At 40.7% G+C, this 11,327-nt stretch overlaps 1 non-coding gene across 1 annotated transcript; it reads left to right on the top strand.

Annotated features, from left to right (window-relative positions):
• Window positions 1-6,255: 6,255 nt before the first annotated feature.
• On the top strand, window positions 6,256-6,362 carry LOC125174157 (U6 spliceosomal RNA). Its single transcript, XR_007155288.1, has one exon. It is a non-coding gene; the product is annotated as a U6 spliceosomal RNA (small nuclear RNA).
• The last annotated feature ends 4,965 nt before the right edge of the window (window positions 6,363-11,327 follow it).

The raw sequence follows: 11,327 nt of genomic DNA, 5'->3' as shown, positions 1-11,327 counted from the left end.
AGGATCACACCAAGGGGATATTTGGAGAAAAGACTGCAGGATCCAAGAGTGGATGTAAGAAACAGAAAGTCACTGCAGTGGTCAAGGCAAGAGGATGATACCGTGTCTCGGTCCCATTAGCCCACAAATACACCGCTGTCCCTTCCTTTGCTCGGGCCCTCTACCCCCCACCGGCTACTGTCTGACTTCTCTGCTCCTCTCTGTAGCACGTCTCCTCCAAAGAGCTATCTGTTTTCACTGTCTCTAATTCATCTGCTCTCATTCTCTCTTAAACCCTTAACATTGATGGTTTTATAACCACCACTCCTCCAAAATCCTTCCTGTCAAGGGCATCCGTGGCATCCGTGTTGCTAAATTCAGTGGTTAATTCTTGGACCTTATCTTTCCCACCATTGGTGAGGGATACTACATACAGTTGTGCAGCTGTACCTGTACCTGGCTCCTGAAAAAGGGGATGGGTGGATGTCAGTTTAGTCCCCACTGGTCTTACCACCTGGAGAGGGTGACTTTTCCTACCTCACACAAAGATCTTGACTAGTAGCAGTGATCCTGTTCACAGCAGTTGACATAATCCTACCTTTCTTTTTAAATACATTTTCTTTATGACTTCCTGGACCACCCCCACCCCCCACACACACATGGTTTTCCTTCTAGCTCACCAGGGGTTCCCACTAAGTCTTTTCTGCTAGGTCTTTATCTTCTCATGGTGGACATGGTAATGTTGGAATGCCTCAGCCCTCTGGATTCTCTGTCTCTGCCTCTGTCTCTGTCTCTCTCTCTTTCTTTTTCCTACACTTAACACCTATGTGATCTCACCTAGTCCATTGACCTAAATACCATTTTTATGTCCATGACTCCCAAAATTGATCTCCAGCTTGGACTCATATTTCCTGAACTCCTCCTGAATTCCAAACTCTTAAATCCAACTACATCCTCAATATCTCCACTTGAATGTTTGATAAACATCTCAAATTTCACATACCCCAAACGGAATCCTGAAATCTGCCCCGCCCACAGTTTTCCTGTCTTAATACAACGAAACTCTACCTTTCCAGTTGCTCAGCCCAAATGCCTAGGGTTAATTTTCACACTTCTCTTTCTCTTGCACACATCCCACCCATCAGTAAACACTACTAGCACTACCTTCAAAATCTATCCAAAAGTAAACTTCTTACCACCTTCACAGTCCTTTTCTGGTTTGAGCCATCACCACTGCTGCTTGCCTCACTGCAGTAGCCTCTCACACATTTTCCTGTACATTCTATTCTTGACATAGCACTCAGGCAGATCCTGTAAAAATAGAAGTCCTACTGTGTCATTTCTCTGCTCAAAACACTGCAAGGTCTCCCAGTTTCCCTTAGAGGAGATGCCAAAACTCCTGTTCCCTCTGTGCTTTTCCAACCACGTCCTCTGCTCTCCTTCCACTCTACCTGCTCTGGCCACCTTGCTGATCCCTGAACATGCCCGTTAGATTCCAACTGTAAGGCCTTTGCTTTGACTGTTTCCTCTGCCAGAAACGCTTTCCTCAAAAAATATTCCTGTAACCAAATCCCTCTCCTTCTTTAAGACTTTAAATTTCATCTTTTAAAATTGCTACTCTTCCTCTATCTTCCTGATACTATTTATCCCACTGTACTCTCGTCTGTGAATATCCATCTTCAAACACTTAGTTATTATGCTCAATTTGGTGACCTGTCTCCCTCAAATACAATGTAAGTTCCTTGAAAGGCAAGAGTTTTGTCTGTTCCCTGATGCATACAAGTGTTCAGAATAGAGGCTTGCACATAGTAAGTACTCAAAAAATATTTATTGAATGGATGAAAGAATGAGAATATGTTACTAAATGCTGTGTAATTTTTAGTCCAAATCTGTCCCAAAATTATAATGCTAAACAGTCGGGTAAACTATTAGAATATTTAATGACTTGGAAAGCTATTTACAATCTAGTGCCAAAGTTTTTACAATCAGGTTTCATAAAAGTAGCTACAATGTGATACAATTTTTTATTTAAAGAATGTATATATTTGCATTAAAAAGAATAGGAAATATTTAACAAATATTTCTCTTTTTTTTTTTTTACCATTTATTCATTTTTGAGAGACAAAGAGAACAGAGCATGAGTAAGAGAGGGACAGAGAGAGAGGGAGACAGAATCCAAAGTAGGCTCTGGGCTCTAAGCTATCAGCATAAGCCTGACGCGGGGCTTGAACTCATTGACTGCGAGATCATGACCTGACCCAAAGTCAAACATTCAACCAACTGAGCTGCCCAGGCACCCCAACAAATATTTCTGAAGCACCTACTATGCACCAGGCATTGTGCCAATTAACTCTTCTTGGAGTGAGATTATATAAATTGTTTTTATTTCTTCTTTTGCTAATCTGTATTTTTTATATTTCTATGCTAGTGATCTATCATTTCTATACATTAGAAATAATTTAGCTGTGGGTTTCTATTTGCTTAGATACTTTTGAGTGATTTGACTTTGGGCAGCACATTTTCAGGATAAATGCATAGCCCTATATGCATACTGGTTTACTCCAATATTAGTAGAAGAGGCTACAAATGGAGTTCTCTCTTAAATTACACTAACCAGGGAGAATCCCAGATCTCACTTCCTGTTCAAAGAATTGCAGGGACAGCTGTGGCATCCACAATCAACATTCTTCAGCAACCAAGGAGAGGCAATTTGTAAGCTACTGGGATAAGAGCAGATATTTTACCATTGCCCACCATACCTGGTCTGTTGGCATTTTAATTCCTTGTTAGTAAGACACTTTGGAAAGCTTTGAGCATGAGAGAGACAATACACAGTAAATTATAGTATAATTTCCTTGTATTCATTAAATCACTGCCAACTTGAACATGATTTTCTTTGTACAGATACACTATCATTGCTAAGAACAGTAAATTCTATGTACAGGTTTAAAGAGCAAATTTTACCTGGAGTTTATTACCTGGAGGTATTTCTATAACATGCTATTTGAAGATTCCTCTATTTCAATTTTTAAAATTCTCCATCTGCAGATGCTGTCCTAGGCTGTGACATTCTCAGCATTAGAGTGAGACAGATGTTTCCCAATGCTGATTTTTTTTCCCCACTGTCACTTTGTGCTTTGTTATATCAGTCAGATAATGAAATACTTAATTAGCTCTTCCCTTTTGCCACAGGATCATTTGATTAAAAGGTAAATTGAGAGACTTGAAAGTGCAACATCTCCATTTGGCACGTAGGTATCTAAATCTAGGTATGCCTCCTAACCATCTTTGAATACTTGAAATACTCATGCAAGGATGCTTCTGGTTAGACATGATACACAAGACTTTTCTATTGATATTGGTATTGGTTGCTGGCTGATGGAGGCCACATCAGCTCTCCTTCCTCAGCAGCCCAAATAACACTTGTTTTATCTGAGAAATAACCAAATCGGGCAAATCAGCAACAGTGATTCTGGTTTCTGGGAAGATACTTCCAGTGAAGTTCACTCTATTACTTAGAAGCTTTGTCTCTCAAGAGAGATCAACCATGGAAGTCTTCACCTAGTTCTTGACCCATCCTATGTTAGGCAATCCAATGGAATTGTCAGTAGCCCTTTTCCAGATGGTTCTTCCACCGAATGCAATTCACATTGTCAGTTGTAATCTAGTCCCTCAACTTCTCTAATCTTAAAAAGGAGAAGTGTTTTTCTTCTCTCCATTCCATCCACCTGGCACCCCCATGGCTCTAGCCTTTGCAATTTGCTCATTATATAAGAGATGTGTTCCCCCAGCTGCCTATCCATGTTTCCTTTCCTGCTTAGCCTCTTTGGCCCAAGGAGTGAACAAGAAGTTTTCTAAATAAGAGGGTATTTTATCTGTGGTCAAAGTGGGATTTTCCAGTGTGAGCTCCACACCCCCGCCCCCAACCCCACCACACTTTGGCTGGCTGATATTTGCTCAGGGAGAAGCTAGCAGGCAAATCAAGTGACATATTGCCTGAGGCGAACAGTCGAAAAATAAGACCTTCTCAGGATGTTGCTGCAACTACTATTTTTGGCTAGAAGAGACATTCTGCTAGTAAGGATGGCAACTTGGTGGGGTTAGGAGGCGCCACAGGAAACAAGAGCTCAATGCTGATCACTGTTATACAGACCTGGGATGCTGGCACATGCAGTGATCAGCTGATTACATTACCGTATCAGCGCATTCGTTTAATGTAGTCAAGGTCAAGGAGGTCTGCTTCTCAGTGGTGCTAGACAGGAAACTCAAAATATTATGTATGCCGGCAACAAGTGCCATGATTGATTTTTGTTATGGAATTAATCTGTCAAGAGTTGCAGTTTCAGGTTTGCTGCCGTGAATTATATCTCCGGTTCAGCTGGAAGACACAGTGCCAGAGAGAAAGGCTAAGCTGTCTTTGGCTATTTGCCTCAATCAGAGCTTTGTTAAGGGCTTGCTGCTGCTGCTGTTGATAGGGAGGTAGATGTGAAGGCTGCCAAACATCATTCCATTTAAAATGGAATGAAAAAAGACCCCCTCCGTCATGGCAGCCAGACCAGATGTGGATAGATAGTTGGGTTGAGTTTCTTAACCTCCAGGTCCAGCTGCAAAGACTCTGATTTTAGGGCATCTGAGTGGAGCCCAGTTAGCTGCATTTTAACAAGCCTCATGGGTGGGCAGCAGCCTTACTTGAAAACAGTCAAAACAGAACTTTAGTATGGCTGATGATGAGTCATTAGAAAGAGAATTGCCATGTCTTTTGGGAAACCCCTGTGAAGTGTGAGGAGGGGGTGAATCAGCATTTTAGAAGGAACACTCAGATACTAGCACACAATTGAACTGGAGACAGGGAGGATGGAGGTAGGTGAGAACAGTGCATAAGCTATTTGCAAAAGGGAATTGTTGCATTACCTCAAGGTATGGACACCCATTAGGGCTGCCATCCTGACCCCTAATGAGGCTCACTCTTCACAGCAAATGAACATATTCACCATGGCCCAAACCAGCCATCTTTCATTTTATACATACCTCACACTATAAAATCATTTATAGACTGATTTCTTCTGAAATAAATTTAAGTTTTATTCCTATCCCCCCTCTCCTTTCCTCTTACCCCTGCGGCTCCAAGGTGCAGGTTTAAGGGAAGCCACTTACTTTCTTTTGGGAGTCATAAAATAATTATATAAATAACTGCTCAAATATGTCACTCATTACTATTTTAGAAAGGATGTTGGAGATCTTTTTTAGAGCAACATGGGTTTTTGTTGTTGTTGTTTTGTTTTTCAAAGATGCTTCAGCCTGCACTCAATCGATGGGCAATTTCAATCCCTTAAAGTCAGGGATTATAGAAACATAGGTTTTGGGAACTCAGAGGAGGCAGATCCATTATTGATTACCTCACCAAACCCATCCAAAGCATGAATTCCTCCACAATAATCCCTCCAAGAAATACTATCATTAATAATGTCTAAAGCTTACATAGCACTAGTATGCCTTACATTTGTTAATTATTTAATCCTCCCAACAACGATGTGAGGCAGGCATTGCTTTCTTATTCATCTTACACTGAGGGACAAAAAGACACAGCTTGTAAAAGAGGCAGACCTGGGGTTTCAACCCAGGCAATCTGTCTCTAGGATGTGTGATGGCCCATTATACAACCTTCAGTTCAGGTTTTGCTTGAATACCTTCAGGCATGAAGAGTTCACTAGCCTTAGGAATAGACTATTTCATTCTTGTCTGTTCTGGTAGTTAGACACGTCTTCCAATGACCTAAAGTCTTCTTCTCTAATATTTCTACCTAGATAGGCCTCTGGAGTAATAAGAAGGTTTAATCTGTCTGTTGCCAAAAGCCTTTTCCTGGGAATTTAAATTTGTCCTCCAACACCTTAATTCATATGCCATTTCTTTGGAAAGTTTTTGTGTGTGACAGTTAAAAGCTGGTGTGTTTTTTTCTTTGATAAGTTCTGATGGTCCCACTTAGGAGTGTGTGTGTAATTACTACCATATTTGTGTGTTTGATGATTGGGTCATTTTTTTTTAATCATGGGAGTAGAATTTTATATTTCCCTATTAAATTTTTTTTCAAGATTGAGCCTAGTTGCTGCAACCTATTAAAATCTTGTGCTGTGCTAAATATTGCTCGTTAGTCTTAGTTTCATGTTAATATTTAATAAAACATGAAGAATGAAGAAATCGAGACTAAGGATGCTTAAGCTGCCCAAGGTTTTAGTAAGTGGAATTTGCACTCAGTTCTATCATTAAAAATGCATGCAAGTACTCACTTCAGCAGCATATATACTAAAATTGGAACGGTACAGAGAAGATTAGCACAGCCCCTGCGCAAGGATGACACACAAATTCATGAAGCTTTTGCTATTGTTGAGTGTACTTGTCGTGGTGAACACCGGGTGCTGTATGGAATTGTTGAATCACTATATCGTACACCTGAAACTAATATAACACTGTATGTTAACTAACTATAATTAAAGTAAAAGTTTAAAAAGCCAAAAAAAAGAAAACAAATTAAAAGTTTGGTGTATCATAACTGTAGGGGGTATATATATATATTGTGTGTATATATACTTACTTCACTAGACAAGAAGAATAAGAGGAATGTATGCAAAGTGGATGAGTTTGCACTATTTTCTGAGCCATTAAAAACAAGCCATTTGAAAAAGAAAAAAAATGCGTGCAAATCCAATGCTTGCTCTTGCTACCAAATCTACTTTTCACTACCTCTGTTTCTGGCTTGCCTCACACTCCAGCCCTGCCCTCCCCACTAATGCAAAAGGGGCATGACTGTATAAGATTCCCTTGTCTCAGCGGCCACCTCACTCTCTATTCCTCATTTTTATTTGACTTGAATTGTGAGAAAAGGTGTTGTCCTGATATATTGCCTAATCATAGAGTAGTTTTTGGCTTGATACTGACTCTTTTTAGCCATCTTAACTGTATTATCTGTGATTATGGTTTTTTAAAAAAACTTAATTAAAGTCATGATGAAATTAATTCATTGCTGTGCTAATGTTCAGAAAAAAAGTATTCCAGAGACCAATGTGATTTAGTAGAAGGGGTTTTAAAGCTCTATTATTAGTCTAGGGGATGATACAAAGTCAAAACCACTAGCATCATTTTTTTTTGTTTTTTTCAAGACAGAATGATGTTTAGGATGGTATTTGCAAGTTGTATAAACTAGATAGAAATATGCAACTGTCAAGCAATGTGACAGCCTGCACTAAGAGGAAAGGGTGCAGTGACAGTGGGGATCACCTCAAAGATCACTTTGAATCCTAAAAATAAGGACAGTGAAAGGGAGGAAATAGAAACGAAATTCTCACTATAGGATCTTGAGATAATTTCTAATCTTCTCCAATTTTTCTCTCCTTCCCACCCCATGCTAACCAAAACACATGTGCAAACATAGGACATTCTTACCATCATTTTAAACTACTTGTCTCCATTTTTACTCTAAATCATTTTCTTCACATCTTTTTTTTTTCTAATCAACTTAATGAGATATTATCAGGAACCAACTGTGATCTCACAACTATGCTAGTTACTCTGAAAGATTCACAGAAAGATAACTCCTGGATCCTTTTTAGAATTTTAAATCAGTTGGTAAGAAAGAGGATACAGAGGGGAAACTGCTGACATATTCAGTATATCATCCAGAACTAAACCCATCGTGCTAGATACGTATGCTGTAAGACTTGAGGAATTTATTCATTTATCCCAAAGACATTCAGTGAATGCCTTGCATGTGTAGGATACTGGTGGAGGCTGAGAGAAACAAAGATGAATCAGGCATTCTCCCTGACCTCAGGGGCTCGAATGCTACTCGGAGTGACAGAAACATAAATGGGTGATTAGAAATCATCATGGTTGGGCTTTATGTTAGGACTGGAAAGACAAGTAAAGTTCTACTATTTGCAGAGCACAAGGGAGTTGGTAGGATGACACTGTTCAGCTCAGTAAGAGGACAAGAGAAATGCAGGAGGGTAGGAAAGGTGCACAGCCTGGGGAGGGAAGTGGCTTGTTATTTGGAGGGGAATTTCAGAGGAATGAGGAAGTCAATCTGATCAGGGATTTGGCAGTTAGGGTATTGCCAGGATGCTGTACTGGGAAGGACTGCAAGATGCTGTGTTGTACTAAAAGGGACACAGAAATCATTTTTATGCCTTTATATTACATGTACACACATTGTTTTATGACATTATTTTACACCCATACCACCACCTACACTCTACCCCTAGCATGTATAGGACTCAGAGCAAGACATACAATGTGTTTAAACATTTACAACTTCTAAATCAATCTAACAAAATGTTAAGTGAAAACTGTTCTATCTTCCTCCATTGACAAATACACCTTCATAACAAGCCGGAAGATCAGTTTTGAGTTTAAGAGTTCCTGGAATCTTCCAAGTTCCAGACTGGAATCTGGTAGTTTGGAAAAATCCACTGCCCACTCTTGCCACCCCGATTCTATCTCACTTCCCACGTTTGTAGGATATTCAAACGTATCTGGACACTTCTGTCCTTGCTGAACTCCATTATAGCCACCCCCCACCAACACACACACACACACACACACACACACACCACCGCCACCACCACCACCACCACCCATTGGCCCACCCAGGACCTAGAGGGATGTTCACCTGAGGTGTAGTCTACTCTTGGGAGAACAGATTCCAGGAAGAATTCTGCATATACCTTAGTGATGAACTTGAGCCATGAATCATTGATACCAAAAATGTGACCTAATAGCTGGGGTTAGGGGAGATGCAGGTTCTTGGTGGGCCGTTCCTTTGCCCCTGGCACTCTACCCCAGTGAGGGGGTATGGACAGAGAAGGGCCAGAGTTGGGTCCCCCAAAGTGCAGGATACAGGAAAGGGGCCTCTGATCCAGGTCTCAGAGCAGTATTTCCCTCACCCTTCCTTGTACTGATGGAGTTATCTGAAGACCTTTACTATTCTAAGCACAGTCCTGATGTTTAGAACTGAGGACTTTTTATGCTGATGTTCCCAAAGCTTCCAGTCAGATGACTCCTTCGTTTAACCGTTAATTTTAATCTCCCTGTAAAGGTCTGTCTATTGCAGCCATCTTCCTCCAAGCCAGAGTCAACAACCTGTGTGTGTGTGTGTGTGTGAGCACGTGTAGGAGGGAAGGGTGAGATAGGAAATTCAACTTTCTTACACGCTAAATATGATGGATTATTAATTATCAAACATTAAACACTTGGCAAACTTCTTCAGCTCCTAGTTCACCACATGTTTCTGTACCAGTATAGAGAAGAATACTTCTTTTGTATAACTAAGACTGGAAAATTAGAAAATAATACAATAGAGGTAACAAGAAAAGCCCTGTCTTCTGGCTGCAAGGAAATCTGGGCACGAGTCCACCAGAAAAAGGAGAGAGGTTGTCAGTGACAACATTGTGTTGTAAACTCTACCCCAAGAGGATGAACAAGGGCTCTGGATTATGGACTGGAACTCTGAGGGCACAAGGACTCTTGTGTCACTCTCCTTATAGGCAGCTGAAGGAGTCTACCTCATAGGTTTGTGAAAACCAGAGTGGAGGCAGCCCAATCAGAGTGAAGGTGAATGGTGGGCAGACAGGAAGAGTCTGAGTGCTCTTATCAGATTCCTCTTCCATTGGTTCCTTGATAGCAAAGACAGGGGCCAGCACCCTGAGTGCTGGCAGCTAGTTCTAGGTCCTCCCTGGCACCATTCACACATAGACTTCTGCTCAACTGAGATACACGGCTACAAGTTGCTTTGGGTCTGTTGTTCAATTCTTAGTCCTCGCTGGTCATTCAGCAACACTGGACTAATTGGGCCACACTCCTTGAAGAACTTTCTTCACTTGGCTGCCAGCATATCACTCTTTTTGGGTTTATTTCCTAGCCACTAGCTTCTTTCTTTTTTTTTTTTCAATATATGAAATTTATTGTCAAATTGGTTTCCATACAACACCTAGTGCTCATCCCAAAAGGTGCCCTCCTCAATACCCATCAGCCACCCTCCCCTCCCTCCCACCCCCATCAACCCTCAGTTTGTTCTCAGTTTTTAAGAGTCTCTTATGCTTTGGCTTCCTCCCACTCTAACTTCTTCTTTTTTTTTTCCCTTCCCCTCCCCCATGGGTTTCTGTTAAGTTTCTCAGGATCCACATAAGAGTGAAAACATATGGTTTCTGTCTTTCTCTGTATGGCTTATTACACTTAGCATCACACTCTCCAGTTCCATCCACGTTGCTACAAAGGGCCATATTTCATTCTTTCTCATAGCCCTGTAGTACTCCATTGTGTATATAAACCACAATTTCTTTATCCATTCATCAGTTGATGGACATTTAGGCTCTTTCCATAATTTGGCTATTGTTGAAAGTGCTGCTATAAACATTGGGGTACAAGTGGCCCTATGCATCAGTACTCCTGTATCCCTTGGGTAAATTCCTAGCAGTGCTCTTGCTGGGTCATAGGGTAGGTCTATTTTTAATTTTCTGAGGAACCTCCACACTGTTTTCCAGAGTTGCTGCACCAATCTGCATTCCCACCAACAGTGCAAGAGGGTTCCCGTTTCTCCACATCCTCTCCAGCATCTATAGTCTCCTGATTTGTTCATTTTGGCCACTCTGACTGGCGTGAGGTGATATCTGAGTGTGGTTTTGATTTGTATTTCCCTGATAAGGGCCACTAGCTTCTTTCTTGTCTTCAGTCATTCTGTCTGTTCCTCCCTATCTCCACAGCCCATAAACACTAGAGTGCCCCGTGGCTCAATCCTTAGATTTCTAATATTTTTTCTTATTTTCAGTCGTGTGATCTCATCTAGCCTTTACCCAAAATATCATCTCAAAGTAAGAATTCCCATATTTGCACTCCCAATTTGGACCTCTCTGAACTCCACACTCATGTATGCACCTGCTTACTCAAGAGTTTTGAAAGTCATTACCTTAAAACTGGGTATTGAAAATCCACTATCAAAATGGGGTACATGACACAGGATCTCAATAATTGGTAGAATTAGCAGCCAAAATTGAATAAGGATAGATGAAATTTAAACAGCACAATGAATAATTAAGGACTGGTAGGAACATTGTATCCCCAAACTCCAGAACACACATTCTTCTCTGGTACATATGGCATATTCATAACAATTAATGATGTGCCGGGCCATAAACTTTAAAGGGTTAGTACCAAGTATAGTTTATTTTCTGATCACAATGCATATTGTTAAAAATTAATAACCAAAAAACCCCTTAAAACCCTAAATGTTTGGAAGTTTAAAATCAATTAAAAAAAAAAAACTCCTGGTGGAAAAAGTCACAATGAGCAGCACCTTGGTG

This window comes from Prionailurus viverrinus, chromosome C1, assembly GCF_022837055.1.
Source record: "Prionailurus viverrinus isolate Anna chromosome C1, UM_Priviv_1.0, whole genome shotgun sequence".
NCBI lineage: Eukaryota > Metazoa > Chordata > Mammalia > Carnivora > Felidae > Prionailurus > Prionailurus viverrinus.
This window is presented reverse-complemented; position numbering and strand designations above follow the sequence as displayed.